A 14,209-nucleotide genomic window follows, 5' to 3' on the forward strand; every position below is an offset into this window, starting at 1 on the left:
ACAACAAGGCAAAAAGTTGTAAAACAACCCCAGATGAGCAGATGCTGCTGACTTGGCATTTCCGAGGCTTTTCTAGACAGTTAAAAAGAAGCCTAATAGGTGAGTACTGGAGAGGGAGAGATGCTGCACGTCACTGGCACTGCTAGAAGACATGCAAGGCCTTTGGGCACGCAAGTGTCCCAAGGCTGCTTTAACTTGTGTGTCTTAGAGTCATGTTTGCTGGGTACTAGGGTCCCTCTTCTCGACTGTCAGCCAGCACTGTGGCCAAGTGCCACGGTGACTCTTGCAAATGTCCTTAAATGGCTTCTGGCCTGCAGAGATGTCTTAAGCTTGAGAAGTGCAAAGTGTGGAGGTGTGCCAAAATCCTAGCATTTGCATTGGCCGGGAATCGAACCCGGGCCTCCCGCGTGGCAGGCGAGCATTCTTCCACTGAACCACCAATGCCTTGCCCTGTTGCTCGGTGCTGAAAAACGTGGCCAGCCAAATCAGGCCATACAAGATTGCCTTCTTCTGTGCGGATGGCAAAGGTGAGGCTGGCGCCATTTTGCAATTTTTGACATTTCAGCTCAAGCAAGCAAGCCCGGCTAGCTCAGTCGGTAGAGCATGAGACTCTTAATCTCAGGGTCGTGGGTTCGAGCCCCACGTTGGGCGATCAAAGCTTCTCCTTTTACTTTCTACTAGGCAGAGCTCCTCCAAAACGATTACAAACCATCACCAGGCCATCACTTCCTCTTTCACATGCCACTCCCCACTCCCTTTGCTAACAAACGAAAATGTCATCTCAGCTTTCCCCTTCACTTTTACTCACACAACCTCTGTTAACAACTTTTCAGCAAAAGTGCTTCACCACCCCAAGAAAGAGAAAAACACTCCTTCTTACAATCTTACTCATCTTTCCTATACTACTTTTCTTATCTGCTTTTCCCAGATTTCCGTTGGCTTTACTCCAGTCCTTTTGTCAAGGAGAGACTTACAATCAATCACTTGACAAGGAACAACCACCTGAAAGATACTCATTCTCGTATGCCTGGTGCACACCATGCAATTCCCCATCAGATAGATGGGCCGATAGATCCTTTCCGACAGACACGATCGGATTTCCGTTCGGATTTCCGATCACTACTATGCAAATCAATCAGAAAAACGATCGGAAATCAGATCGGACCTGCCGGAAATCATCTGTTCGACCCATCTATCTGACAGGCATTGGTATGGTGTGTATTAGGCTTTGCACTCCAAAGGTGCTCACATAGCAGTATGAGGAGGGCACTCTGCACACGGCCTGAGATTTAGCTGAGAGGATTGAAAAAAAGGAAGTTGCTCTTTCCCTTAACTTGTTTTTAGATGAGGTACTTCCCAACAAAAGTTACAAACCAAAAAGCCTTTCAGTCCCGGCAAGCAAAAAAAGTGGTTGCTTTCATTTGACTTAAGTTTGTTACTACTTTTTTTTTCTGTACTTTTAGTATGTTTTCTTAATTGCTAGGTGCTGGGAAAGCAAGTTGTAGGTAAGCTGACACAACATCTCAACATCTACTGTGAGAAAACTCAGGACAAAAGTAGAATGAATGAGGGCCTAGAGAGAACACTCCAAATTTGAGCAAGGCCCTGAGTAGAGTGCAAAGACAACAAGGCAAAAAGTTGTAAAACAACCCCAGATGAGCAGATGCTGCTGACTTGGCATTTCCGAGGCTTTTCTAGACAGTTAAAAAGAAGCCTAATAGGTGAGTACTGGAGAGGGAGAGATGCTGCACGTCACTGGCACTGCTAGAAGACATGCAAGGCCTTTGGGCACGCAAGTGTCCCAAGGCTGCTTTAACTTGTGTGTCTTAGAGTCATGTTTGCTGGGTACTAGGGTCCCTCTTCTCGACTGTCAGCCAGCACTGTGGCCAAGTGCCACGGTGACTCTTGCAAATGTCCTTAAATGGCTTCTGGCCTGCAGAGATGTCTTAAGCTTGAGAAGTGCAAAGTGTGGAGGTGTGCCAAAATCCTAGCATTTGCATTGGCCGGGAATCGAACCCGGGCCTCCCGCGTGGCAGGCGAGCATTCTTCCACTGAACCACCAATGCCTTGCCCTGTTGCTCGGTGCTGAAAAACGTGGCCAGCCAAATCAGGCCATACAAGATTGCCTTCTTCTGTGCGGATGGCAAAGGTGAGGCTGGCGCCATTTTGCAATTTTTGACATTTCAGCTCAAGCAAGCAAGCCCGGCTAGCTCAGTCGGTAGAGCATGAGACTCTTAATCTCAGGGTCGTGGGTTCGAGCCCCACGTTGGGCGATCAAAGCTTCTCCTTTTACTTTCTACTAGGCAGAGCTCCTCCAAAACGATTACAAACCATCACCAGGCCATCACTTCCTCTTTCACATGCCACTCCCCACTCCCTTTGCTAACAAACGAAAATGTCATCTCAGCTTTCCCCTTCACTTTTACTCACACAACCTCTGTTAACAACTTTTCAGCAAAAGTGCTTCACCACCCCAAGAAAGAGAAAAACACTCCTTCTTACAATCTTACTCATCTTTCCTATACTACTTTTCTTATCTGCTTTTCCCAGATTTCCGTTGGCTTTACTCCAGTCCTTTTGTCAAGGAGAGACTTACAATCAATCACTTGACAAGGAACAACCACCTGAAAGATACTCATTCTCGTATGCCTGGTGCACACCATGCAATTCCCCATCAGATAGATGGGCCGATAGATCCTTTCCGACAGACACGATCGGATTTCCGTTCGGATTTCCGATCACTACTATGCAAATCAATCAGAAAAACGATCGGAAATCAGATCGGACCTGCCGGAAATCATCTGTTCGACCCATCTATCTGACAGGCATTGGTATGGTGTGTATTAGGCTTTGCACTCCAAAGGTGCTCACATAGCAGTATGAGGAGGGCACTCTGCACACGGCCTGAGATTTAGCTGAGAGGATTGAAAAAAAGGAAGTTGCTCTTTCCCTTAACTTGTTTTTAGATGAGGTACTTCCCAACAAAAGTTACAAACCAAAAAGCCTTTCAGTCCCGGCAAGCAAAAAAAGTGGTTGCTTTCATTTGACTTAAGTTTGTTACTACTTTTTTTTTCTGTACTTTTAGTATGTTTTCTTAATTGCTAGGTGCTGGGAAAGCAAGTTGTAGGTAAGCTGACACAACATCTCAACATCTACTGTGAGAAAACTCAGGACAAAAGTAGAATGAATGAGGGCCTAGAGAGAACACTCCAAATTTGAGCAAGGCCCTGAGTAGAGTGCAAAGACAACAAGGCAAAAAGTTGTAAAACAACACCAGATGAGCAGATGCTGCTGACTTGGCATTTCCGAGGCTTTTCTAGACAGTTAAAAAGAAGCCTAATAGGTGAGTACTGGAGAGGGAGAGATGCTGCACGTCACTGGCACTGCTAGAAGACATGCAAGGCCTTTGGGCACGCAAGTGTCCCAAGGCTGCTTTAACTTGTGTGTCTTAGAGTCATGTTTGCTGGGTACTAGGGTCCCTCTTCTCGACTGTCAGCCAGCACTGTGGCCAAGTGCCACGGTGACTCTTGCAAATGTCCTTAAATGGCTTCTGGCCTGCAGAGATGTCTTAAGCTTGAGAAGTGCAAAGTGTGGAGGTGTGCCAAAATCCTAGCATTTGCATTGGCCGGGAATCGAACCCGGGCCTCCCGCGTGGCAGGCGAGCATTCTTCCACTGAACCACCAATGCCTTGCCCTGTTGCTCGGTGCTGAAAAACGTGGCCAGCCAAATCAGGCCATACAAGATTGCCTTCTTCTGTGCGGATGGCAAAGGTGAGGCTGGCGCCATTTTGCAATTTTTGACATTTCAGCTCAAGCAAGCAAGCCCGGCTAGCTCAGTCGGTAGAGCATGAGACTCTTAATCTCAGGGTCGTGGGTTCGAGCCCCACGTTGGGCGATCAAAGCTTCTCCTTTTACTTTCTACTAGGCAGAGCTCCTCCAAAACGATTACAAACCATCACCAGGCCATCACTTCCTCTTTCACATGCCACTCCCCACTCCCTTTGCTAACAAACGAAAATGTCATCTCAGCTTTCCCCTTCACTTTTACTCACACAACCTCTGTTAACAACTTTTCAGCAAAAGTGCTTCACCACCCCAAGAAAGAGAAAAACACTCCTTCTTACAATCTTACTCATCTTTCCTATACTACTTTTCTTATCTGCTTTTCCCAGATTTCCGTTGGCTTTACTCCAGTCCTTTTGTCAAGGAGAGACTTACAATCAATCACTTGACAAGGAACAACCACCTGAAAGATACTCATTCTCGTATGCCTGGTGCACACCATGCAATTCCCCATCAGATAGATGGGCCGATAGATCCTTTCCGACAGACACGATCGGATTTCCGTTCGGATTTCCGATCACTACTATGCAAATCAATCAGAAAAACGATCGGAAATCAGATCGGACCTGCCGGAAATCATCTGTTCGACCCATCTATCTGACAGGCATTGGTATGGTGTGTATTAGGCTTTGCACTCCAAAGGTGCTCACATAGCAGTATGAGGAGGGCACTCTGCACACGGCCTGAGATTTAGCTGAGAGGATTGAAAAAAAGGAAGTTGCTCTTTCCCTTAACTTGTTTTTAGATGAGGTACTTCCCAACAAAAGTTACAAACCAAAAAGCCTTTCAGTCCCGGCAAGCAAAAAAAGTGGTTGCTTTCATTTGACTTAAGTTTGTTACTACTTTTTTTTTCTGTACTTTTAGTATGTTTTCTTAATTGCTAGGTGCTGGGAAAGCAAGTTGTAGGTAAGCTGACACAACATCTCAACATCTACTGTGAGAAAACTCAGGACAAAAGTAGAATGAATGAGGGCCTAGAGAGAACACTCCAAATTTGAGCAAGGCCCTGAGTAGAGTGCAAAGACAACAAGGCAAAAAGTTGTAAAACAACACCAGATGAGCAGATGCTGCTGACTTGGCATTTCCGAGGCTTTTCTAGACAGTTAAAAAGAAGCCTAATAGGTGAGTACTGGAGAGGGAGAGATGCTGCACGTCACTGGCACTGCTAGAAGACATGCAAGGCCTTTGGGCACGCAAGTGTCCCAAGGCTGCTTTAACTTGTGTGTCTTAGAGTCATGTTTGCTGGGTACTAGGGTCCCTCTTCTCGACTGTCAGCCAGCACTGTGGCCAAGTGCCACGGTGACTCTTGCAAATGTCCTTAAATGGCTTCTGGCCTGCAGAGATGTCTTAAGCTTGAGAAGTGCAAAGTGTGGAGGTGTGCCAAAATCCTAGCATTTGCATTGGCCGGGAATCGAACCCGGGCCTCCCGCGTGGCAGGCGAGAATTCTACCACTGAACCACCAATGCCTTGCCCTGTTGCTCGGTGCTGAAAAACGTGGCCAGCCAAATCAGGCCATACAAGATTGCCTTCTTCTGTGCGGATGGCAAAGGTGAGGCTGGCGCCATTTTGCAATTTTTGACATTTCAGCTCAAGCAAGCAAGCCTGGCTAGCTCAGTTGGTAGAGCATGAGACTCTTAATCTCAGGGTCGTGGGTTCGAGCCCCACGTTGGGCGATCAAAGCTTCTCCTTTTACTTTCTACTAGGCAGAGCTCCTCCAAAACGATTACAAACCATCACCAGGCCATCACTTCCTCTTTCACATGCCACTCCCCACTCCCTTTGCTAACAAACGAAAATGTCATCTCAGCTTTCCCCTTCACTTTTACTCACACAACCTCTTTTAACAACTTTTCAGCAAAAGTGCTTCACCACCCCAAGAAAGAGAAAAACACTCCTTCTTACAATCTTACTCATCTTTCCTATACTACTTTTCTTATCTGCTTTTCCCAGATTTCCGTTGGCTTTACTCCAGTCCTTTTGTCAAGGAGAGACTTACAATCAATCACTTGACAAGGAACAATAACCTGAAAGATACTCATTCTCGTATGCCTGGTGCACACCATGCAATTCCCCATCAGATAGATGGGCCGATAGATCCTTTCCGACAGACACGATCGGATTTCCGTTCGGATTTCCGATCACTACTATGCAAATCCATCAGAAAAACGATCGGAAATCAGATCGGACCTGCCGGAAATCATCTGTTCGACCCATCTATCTGACAGGCATTGGTATGGTGTGTATTAGGCTTTGCACTCCAAAGGTGCTCACATAGCAGTATGAGGAGGGCACTCTGCACACGGCCTGAGATTTAGCTGAGAGGATTGAAAAAAAGGAAGTTGCTCTTTCCCTTAACTTGTTTTTAGATGAGGTACTTCCCAACAAAAGTTACAAACCAAAAAGCCTTTCAGTCCCGGCAAGCAAAAAAAGTGGTTGCTTTCATTTGACTTAAGTTTGTTACTACTTTTTTTTCTGTACTTTTAGTATGTTTTCTTAATTGCTAGGTGCTGGGAAAGCAAGTTGTAGGTAAGCTGACACAACATCTCAACATCTACTGTGAGAAAACTCAGGACAAAAGTAGAATGAATGAGGGCCTAGAGAGAACGCTCCAAATTTGAGCAAGGCCCTGAGTAGAGTGCAAAGACAACAAGGCAAAAAGTTGTAAAACAACACCAGATGAGCAGATGCTGCTGACTTGGCATTTCCGAGGTTTTTCTAGACAGTTAAAAAGAAGCCTAATAGGTGAGTACTGGAGAGGGAGAGATGCTGCACGTCACTGGCACTGCTAGAAGACATGCAAGGCCTTTGGGCATGCAAGTGTCCCAAGGCTGCTTTAACTTGTGTGTCTTAGAGTCATGTTTGCTGGGTACTAGGGTCCCTCTTCTCGACTGTCAGCCAGCACTGTGGCCAAGTGCCACGGTGACTCTTGCAAATGTCCTTAAATGGCTTCTGGCCTGCAGAGATGTCTTAAGCTTGAGAAGTGCAAAGTGTGGAGGTGTGCCAAAATCCTAGCATTTGCATTGGCCGGGAATCGAACCCAGGCCTCCCGCGTGGCAGGCGAGAATTCTACCACTGAACCACCAATGCCTTGCCCTGTTGCTCGGTGCTGAAAAACGTGGCCAGCCAAATCAGGCCATACAAGATTGCCTTCTTCTGTGCGGATGGCAAAGGTGAGGCTGGCGCCATTTTGCAATTTTTGACATTTCAGCTCAAGCAAGCAAGCCCGGCTAGCTCAGTCGGTAGAGCATGAGACTCTTAATCTCAGGGTCGTGGGTTTGAGCCCCACGTTTGGCGATCAAAGCTTCTCCTTTTACTTTCTACTAGGCAGAGCTCCTCCAAAACGATTACAAACCATCACCAGGCCATCACTTCCTCTTTCACATGCCACTCCCCACTCCCTTTGCTAACAAACGAAAATGTCATCTCAGCTTTCCCCTTCACTTTTACTCACACAACCTCTTTTAACAACTTTTCAGCAAAAGTGCTTCACCACCCCAAGAAAGAGAAAAACACTCCTTCTTACAATCTTACTCATCTTTCCTATACTACTTTTCTTATCTGCTTTTCCCAGATTTCCGTTGGCTTTACTCCAGTCCTTTTGTCAAGGAGAGACTTACAATCAATCACTTGACAAGGAACAACCACCTGAAAGATACTCATTCTCGTATGCCTGGTGCACACCATGCAATTCCCCATCAGATAGATGGGCCGATAGATCCTTTCCGACAGACACGATCGGATTTCCGTTCGGATTTCCGATCACTACTATGCAAATCCATCAGAAAAACGATCGGAAATCAGATCGGACCTGCCGGAAATCATCTGTTCGACCCATCTATCTGACAGGCATTGGTATGGTGTGTATTAGGCTTTGCACTCCAAAGGTGCTCACATAGCAGTATGAGGAGGGCACTCTGCACACGGCCTGAGATTTAGCTGAGAGGATTGAAAAAAAGGAAGTTGCTCTTTCCCTTAACTTGTTTTTAGATGAGGTACTTCCCAACAAAAGTTACAAACCAAAAAGCCTTTCAGTCCCGGCAAGCAAAAAAAGTGGTTGCTTTCATTTGACTTAAGTTTGTTACTACTTTTTTTTCTGTACTTTTAGTATGTTTTCTTAATTGCTAGGTGCTGGGAAAGCAAGTTGTAGGTAAGCTGACACAACATCTCAACATCTACTGTGAGAAAACTCAGGACAAAAGTAGAATGAATGAGGGCCTAGAGAGAACGCTCCAAATTTGAGCAAGGCCCTGAGTAGAGTGCAAAGACAACAAGGCAAAAAGTTGTAAAACAACACCAGATGAGCAGATGCTGCTGACTTGGCATTTCCGAGGCTTTTCTAGACAGTTAAAAAGAAGCCTAATAGGTGAGTACTGGAGAGGGAGAGATGCTGCACGTCACTGGCACTGCTAGAAGACATGCAAGGCCTTTGGGCACGCAAGTGTCCCAAGGCTGCTTTAACTTGTGTGTCTTAGAGTCATGTTTGCTGGGTACTAGGGTCCCTCTTCTCGACTGTCAGCCAGCACTGTGGCCAAGTGCCACGGTGACTCTTGCAAATGTCCTTAAATGGCTTCTGGCCTGCAGAGATGTCTTAAGCTTGAGAAGTGCAAAGTGTGGAGGTGTGCCAAAATCCTAGCATTTGCATTGGCCGGGAATCGAACCCAGGCCTCCCGCGTGGCAGGCGAGAATTCTACCACTGAACCACCAATGCCTTGCCCTGTTGCTCGGTGCTGAAAAACGTGGCCAGCCAAATCAGGTCATACAAGATTGCCTTCTTCTGTGCGGATGGCAAAGGTGAGGCTGGCGCCATTTTGCAATTTTTGACATTTCAGCTCAAGCAAGCAAGCCTGGCTAGCTCAGTAGGTAGAGCATGAGACTCTTAATCTCAGGGTCGTGGGTTCGAGCCCCACGTTGGGCGATCAAAGCTTCTCCTTTTACTTTCTACTAGGCAGAGCTCCTCCAAAACGATTACAAACCATCACCAGGCCATCACTTCCTCTTTCACATGCCACTCCCCACTCCCTTTGCTAACAAACGAAAATGTCATCTCAGCTTTCCCCTTCACTTTTACTCACACAACCTCTTTTAACAACTTTTCAGCAAAAGTGCTTCACCACCCCAAGAAAGAGAAAAACACTCCTTCTTACAATCTTACTCATCTTTCCTATACTACTTTTCTTATCTGCTTTTCACAGATTTCCGTTGGCTTTACTCCAGTCCTTTTGTCAAGGAGAGACTTACAATCAATCACTTGACAAGGAACAACCACCTGAAAGATACTCATTCTCGTATGCCTGGTGCACACCATGCAATTCCCCATCAGATAGATGGGCCGATAGATCCTTTCCGACAGACACGATCGGATTTCCGTTCGGATTTCCGATCACTACTATGCAAATCCATCAGAAAAACGATCGGAAATCAGATCGGACCTGCCGGAAATCATCTGTTCGACCCATCTATCTGACAGGCATTGGTATGGTGTGTATTAGGCTTTGCACTCCAAAGGTGCTCACATAGCAGTATGAGGAGGGCACTCTGCACACGGCCTGAGATTTAGCTGAGAGGATTGAAAAAAAGGAAGTTGCTCTTTCCCTTAACTTGTTTTTAGATGAGGTACTTCCCAACAAAAGTTACAAACCAAAAAGCCTTTCAGTCCCGGCAAGCAAAAAAAGTGGTTGCTTTCATTTGACTTAAGTTTGTTACTACTTTTTTTTCTGTACTTTTAGTATGTTTTCTTAATTGCTAGGTGCTGGGAAAGCAAGTTGTAGGTAAGCTGACACAACATCTCAACTTCTACTGTGAGAAAACTCAGGACAAAAGTAGAATGAATGAGGGCCTAGAGAGAACGCTCCAAATTTGAGCAAGGCCCTGAGTAGAGTGCAAAGACAACAAGGCAAAAAGTTGTAAAACAACACCAGATGAGCAGATGCTGCTGACTTGGCATTTCCGAGGTTTTTCTAGACAGTTAAAAAGAAGCCTAATAGGTGAGTACTGGAGAGGGAGAGATGCTGCACGTCACTGGCACTGCTAGAAGACATGCAAGGCCTTTGGGCACGCAAGTGTCCCAAGGCTGCTTTAACTTGTGTGTCTTAGAGTCATGTTTGCTGGGTACTAGGGTCCCTCTTCTCGACTGTCAGCCAGCACTGTGGCCAAGTGCCACGGTGACTCTTGCAAATGTCCTTAAATGGCTTCTGGCCTGCAGAGATGTCTTAAGCTTGAGAAGTGCAAAGTGTGGAGGTGTGCCAAAATTCTAGCATTTGCATTGGCCGGGAATCGAACCCAGGCCTCCCGCGTGGCAGGCGAGAATTCTACCACTGAACCACCAATGCCTTGCCCTGTTGCTCGGTGCTGAAAAACGTGGCCAGCCAAATCAGGCCATACAAGATTGCCTTCTTCTGTGCGGATGGCAAAGGTGAGGCTGGCGCCATTTTGCAATTTTTGACATTTCAGCTCAAGCAAGCAAGCCCGGCTAGCTCAGTCGGTAGAGCATGAGACTCTTAATCTCAGGGTCGTGGGTTTGAGCCCCACGTTGGGCGATCAAAGCTTCTCCTTTTACTTTCTACTAGGCAGAGCTCCTCCAAAACGATTACAAACCATCACCAGGCCATCACTTCCTCTTTCACATGCCACTCCCCACTCCCTTTGCTAACAAACGAAAATGTCATCTCAGCTTTCCCCTTCACTTTTACTCACACAACCTCTTTTAACAACTTTTCAGCAAAAGTGCTTCACCACCCCAAGAAAGAGAAAAACACTCCTTCTTACAATCTTACTCATCTTTCCTATACTACTTTTCTTATCTGCTTTTCCCAGATTTCCGTTGGCTTTACTCCAGTCCTTTTGTCAAGGAGAGACTTACAATCAATCACTTGACAAGGAACAACCACCTGAAAGATACTCATTCTCGTATGCCTGGTGCACACCATGCAATTCCCCATCAGATAGATGGGCCGATAGATCCTTTCCGACAGACACGATCGGATTTCCGTTCGGATTTCCGATCACTACTATGCAAATCCATCAGAAAAACGATCGGAAATCAGATCGGACCTGCCGGAAATCATCTGTTCGACCCATCTATCTGACAGGCATTGGTATGGTGTGTATTAGGCTTTGCACTCCAAAGGTGCTCACATAGCAGTATGAGGAGGGCACTCTGCACACGGCCTGAGATTTAGCTGAGAGGATTGAAAAAAAGGAAGTTGCTCTTTCCCTTAACTTGTTTTTAGATGAGGTACTTCCCAACAAAAGTTACAAACCAAAAAGCCTTTCAGTCCCGGCAAGCAAAAAAAGTGGTTGCTTTCATTTGACTTAAGTTTGTTACTACTTTTTTTTCTGTACTTTTAGTATGTTTTCTTAATTGCTAGGTGCTGGGAAAGCAAGTTGTAGGTAAGCTGACACAACATCTCAACATCTACTGTGAGAAAACTCAGGACAAAAGTAGAATGAATGAGGGCCTAGAGAGAACGCTCCAAATTTGAGCAAGGCCCTGAGTAGAGTGCAAAGACAACAAGGCAAAAAGTTGTAAAACAACCCCAGATGAGCAGATGCTGCTGACTTGGCATTTCCGAGGCTTTTCTAGACAGTTAAAAAGAAGCCTAATAGGTGAGTACTGGAGAGGGAGAGATGCTGCACGTCACTGGCACTGCTAGAAGACATGCAAGGCCTTTGGGCACGCAAGTGTCCCAAGGCTGCTTTAACTTGTGTGTCTTAGAGTCATGTTTGCTGGGTACTAGGGTCCCTCTTCTCGACTGTCAGCCAGCACTGTGGCCAAGTGCCACGGTGACTCTTGCAAATGTCCTTAAATGGCTTCTGGCCTGCAGAGATGTCTTAAGCTTGAGAAGTGCAAAGTGTGGAGGTGTGCCAAAATCCTAGCATTTGCATTGGCCGGGAATCGAACCCGGGCCTCCCGCGTGGCAGGCGAGCATTCTTCCACTGAACCACCAATGCCTTGCCCTGTTGCTCGGTGCTGAAAAACGTGGCCAGCCAAATCAGGCCATACAAGATTGCCTTCTTCTGTGCGGATGGCAAAGGTGAGGCTGGCGCCATTTTGCAATTTTTGACATTTCAGCTCAAGCAAGCAAGCCCGGCTAGCTCAGTCGGTAGAGCATGAGACTCTTAATCTCAGGGTCGTGGGTTCGAGCCCCACGTTGGGCGATCAAAGCTTCTCCTTTTACTTTCTACTAGGCAGAGCTCCTCCAAAACGATTACAAACCATCACCAGGCCATCACTTCCTCTTTCACATGCCACTCCCCACTCCCTTTGCTAACAAACGAAAATGTCATCTCAGCTTTCCCCTTCACTTTTACTCACACAACCTCTGTTAACAACTTTTCAGCAAAAGTGCTTCACCACCCCAAGAAAGAGAAAAACACTCCTTCTTACAATCTTACTCATCTTTCCTATACTACTTTTCTTATCTGCTTTTCCCAGATTTCCGTTGGCTTTACTCCAGTCCTTTTGTCAAGGAGAGACTTACAATCAATCACTTGACAAGGAACAACCACCTGAAAGATACTCATTCTCGTATGCCTGGTGCACACCATGCAATTCCCCATCAGATAGATGGGCCGATAGATCCTTTCCGACAGACACGATCGGATTTCCGTTCGGATTTCCGATCACTACTATGCAAATCAATCAGAAAAACGATCGGAAATCAGATCGGACCTGCCGGAAATCATCTGTTCGACCCATCTATCTGACAGGCATTGGTATGGTGTGTATTAGGCTTTGCACTCCAAAGGTGCTCACATAGCAGTATGAGGAGGGCACTCTGCACACGGCCTGAGATTTAGCTGAGAGGATTGAAAAAAAGGAAGTTGCTCTTTCCCTTAACTTGTTTTTAGATGAGGTACTTCCCAACAAAAGTTACAAACCAAAAAGCCTTTCAGTCCCGGCAAGCAAAAAAAGTGGTTGCTTTCATTTGACTTAAGTTTGTTACTACTTTTTTTTTCTGTACTTTTAGTATGTTTTCTTAATTGCTAGGTGCTGGGAAAGCAAGTTGTAGGTAAGCTGACACAACATCTCAACATCTACTGTGAGAAAACTCAGGACAAAAGTAGAATGAATGAGGGCCTAGAGAGAACACTCCAAATTTGAGCAAGGCCCTGAGTAGAGTGCAAAGACAACAAGGCAAAAAGTTGTAAAACAACACCAGATGAGCAGATGCTGCTGACTTGGCATTTCCGAGGCTTTTCTAGACAGTTAAAAAGAAGCCTAATAGGTGAGTACTGGAGAGGGAGAGATGCTGCACGTCACTGGCACTGCTAGAAGACATGCAAGGCCTTTGGGCACGCAAGTGTCCCAAGGCTGCTTTAACTTGTGTGTCTTAGAGTCATGTTTGCTGGGTACTAGGGTCCCTCTTCTCGACTGTCAGCCAGCACTGTGGCCAAGTGCCACGGTGACTCTTGCAAATGTCCTTAAATGGCTTCTGGCCTGCAGAGATGTCTTAAGCTTGAGAAGTGCAAAGTGTGGAGGTGTGCCAAAATCCTAGCATTTGCATTGGCCGGGAATCGAACCCGGGCCTCCCGCGTGGCAGGCGAGCATTCTTCCACTGAACCACCAATGCCTTGCCCTGTTGCTCGGTGCTGAAAAACGTGGCCAGCCAAATCAGGCCATACAAGATTGCCTTCTTCTGTGCGGATGGCAAAGGTGAGGCTGGCGCCATTTTGCAATTTTTGACATTTCAGCTCAAGCAAGCAAGCCCGGCTAGCTCAGTCGGTAGAGCATGAGACTCTTAATCTCAGGGTCGTGGGTTCGAGCCCCACGTTGGGCGATCAAAGCTTCTCCTTTTACTTTCTACTAGGCAGAGCTCCTCCAAAACGATTACAAACCATCACCAGGCCATCACTTCCTCTTTCACATGCCACTCCCCACTCCCTTTGCTAACAAACGAAAATGTCATCTCAGCTTTCCCCTTCACTTTTACTCACACAACCTCTGTTAACAACTTTTCAGCAAAAGTGCTTCACCACCCCAAGAAAGAGAAAAACACTCCTTCTTACAATCTTACTCATCTTTCCTATACTACTTTTCTTATCTGCTTTTCCCAGATTTCCGTTGGCTTTACTCCAGTCCTTTTGTCAAGGAGAGACTTACAATCAATCACTTGACAAGGAACAACCACCTGAAAGATACTCATTCTCGTATGCCTGGTGCACACCATGCAATTCCCCATCAGATAGATGGGCCGATAGATCCTTTCCGACAGACACGATCGGATTTCCGTTCGGATTTCCGATCACTACTATGCAAATCAATCAGAAAAACGATCGGAAATCAGATCGGACCTGCCGGAAATCATCTGTTCGACCCATCTATCTGACAGGCATTGGTATGGTGTGTATTAGGCTTTGCACTCC

General features: G+C 46.2%; 15 non-coding genes across 15 annotated transcripts; 6 read left to right on the plus strand and 9 right to left on the minus strand.

Moving 5' to 3' along the window:
• Nucleotides 1-373: 373 nt before the first annotated feature.
• Nucleotides 374-444, minus strand: TRNAG-GCC (transfer RNA glycine (anticodon GCC)). The gene has a single exon. It is a non-coding gene; the product is annotated as a tRNA-Gly (tRNA).
• A 134-nt stretch (nt 445-578) lies between these two features.
• Nucleotides 579-651, plus strand: TRNAK-CUU (transfer RNA lysine (anticodon CUU)). Its single transcript has one exon. It is a non-coding gene; the product is annotated as a tRNA-Lys (tRNA).
• A 1,344-nt stretch (nt 652-1,995) lies between these two features.
• On the minus strand, nt 1,996-2,066 carry TRNAG-GCC (transfer RNA glycine (anticodon GCC)). The gene has a single exon. It is a non-coding gene; the product is annotated as a tRNA-Gly (tRNA).
• Nucleotides 2,067-2,200: 134 nt separating this feature from the next.
• On the plus strand, nt 2,201-2,273 carry TRNAK-CUU (transfer RNA lysine (anticodon CUU)). The gene has a single exon. It is a non-coding gene; the product is annotated as a tRNA-Lys (tRNA).
• Nucleotides 2,274-3,617: 1,344 nt separating this feature from the next.
• TRNAG-GCC (transfer RNA glycine (anticodon GCC)) lies at nt 3,618-3,688 on the minus strand. Its single transcript has one exon. It is a non-coding gene; the product is annotated as a tRNA-Gly (tRNA).
• Nucleotides 3,689-3,822: 134 nt separating this feature from the next.
• On the plus strand, nt 3,823-3,895 carry TRNAK-CUU (transfer RNA lysine (anticodon CUU)). The gene has a single exon. It is a non-coding gene; the product is annotated as a tRNA-Lys (tRNA).
• Nucleotides 3,896-5,239: 1,344 nt separating this feature from the next.
• TRNAG-GCC (transfer RNA glycine (anticodon GCC)) lies at nt 5,240-5,310 on the minus strand. Its single transcript has one exon. It is a non-coding gene; the product is annotated as a tRNA-Gly (tRNA).
• A 134-nt stretch (nt 5,311-5,444) lies between these two features.
• Nucleotides 5,445-5,517, plus strand: TRNAK-CUU (transfer RNA lysine (anticodon CUU)). The gene has a single exon. It is a non-coding gene; the product is annotated as a tRNA-Lys (tRNA).
• A 1,343-nt stretch (nt 5,518-6,860) lies between these two features.
• On the minus strand, nt 6,861-6,931 carry TRNAG-GCC (transfer RNA glycine (anticodon GCC)). The gene has a single exon. It is a non-coding gene; the product is annotated as a tRNA-Gly (tRNA).
• A 1,550-nt stretch (nt 6,932-8,481) lies between these two features.
• On the minus strand, nt 8,482-8,552 carry TRNAG-GCC (transfer RNA glycine (anticodon GCC)). The gene has a single exon. It is a non-coding gene; the product is annotated as a tRNA-Gly (tRNA).
• A 1,550-nt stretch (nt 8,553-10,102) lies between these two features.
• On the minus strand, nt 10,103-10,173 carry TRNAG-GCC (transfer RNA glycine (anticodon GCC)). The gene has a single exon. It is a non-coding gene; the product is annotated as a tRNA-Gly (tRNA).
• Nucleotides 10,174-11,723: 1,550 nt separating this feature from the next.
• TRNAG-GCC (transfer RNA glycine (anticodon GCC)) lies at nt 11,724-11,794 on the minus strand. Its single transcript has one exon. It is a non-coding gene; the product is annotated as a tRNA-Gly (tRNA).
• Nucleotides 11,795-11,928: 134 nt separating this feature from the next.
• Nucleotides 11,929-12,001, plus strand: TRNAK-CUU (transfer RNA lysine (anticodon CUU)). Its single transcript has one exon. It is a non-coding gene; the product is annotated as a tRNA-Lys (tRNA).
• Nucleotides 12,002-13,345: 1,344 nt separating this feature from the next.
• TRNAG-GCC (transfer RNA glycine (anticodon GCC)) lies at nt 13,346-13,416 on the minus strand. Its single transcript has one exon. It is a non-coding gene; the product is annotated as a tRNA-Gly (tRNA).
• Nucleotides 13,417-13,550: 134 nt separating this feature from the next.
• On the plus strand, nt 13,551-13,623 carry TRNAK-CUU (transfer RNA lysine (anticodon CUU)). Its single transcript has one exon. It is a non-coding gene; the product is annotated as a tRNA-Lys (tRNA).
• The last annotated feature ends 586 nt before the right edge of the window (nt 13,624-14,209 follow it).

This window comes from Hyperolius riggenbachi, chromosome 4 (genome assembly GCF_040937935.1).
Source record: "Hyperolius riggenbachi isolate aHypRig1 chromosome 4, aHypRig1.pri, whole genome shotgun sequence".
NCBI lineage: Eukaryota > Metazoa > Chordata > Amphibia > Anura > Hyperoliidae > Hyperolius > Hyperolius riggenbachi.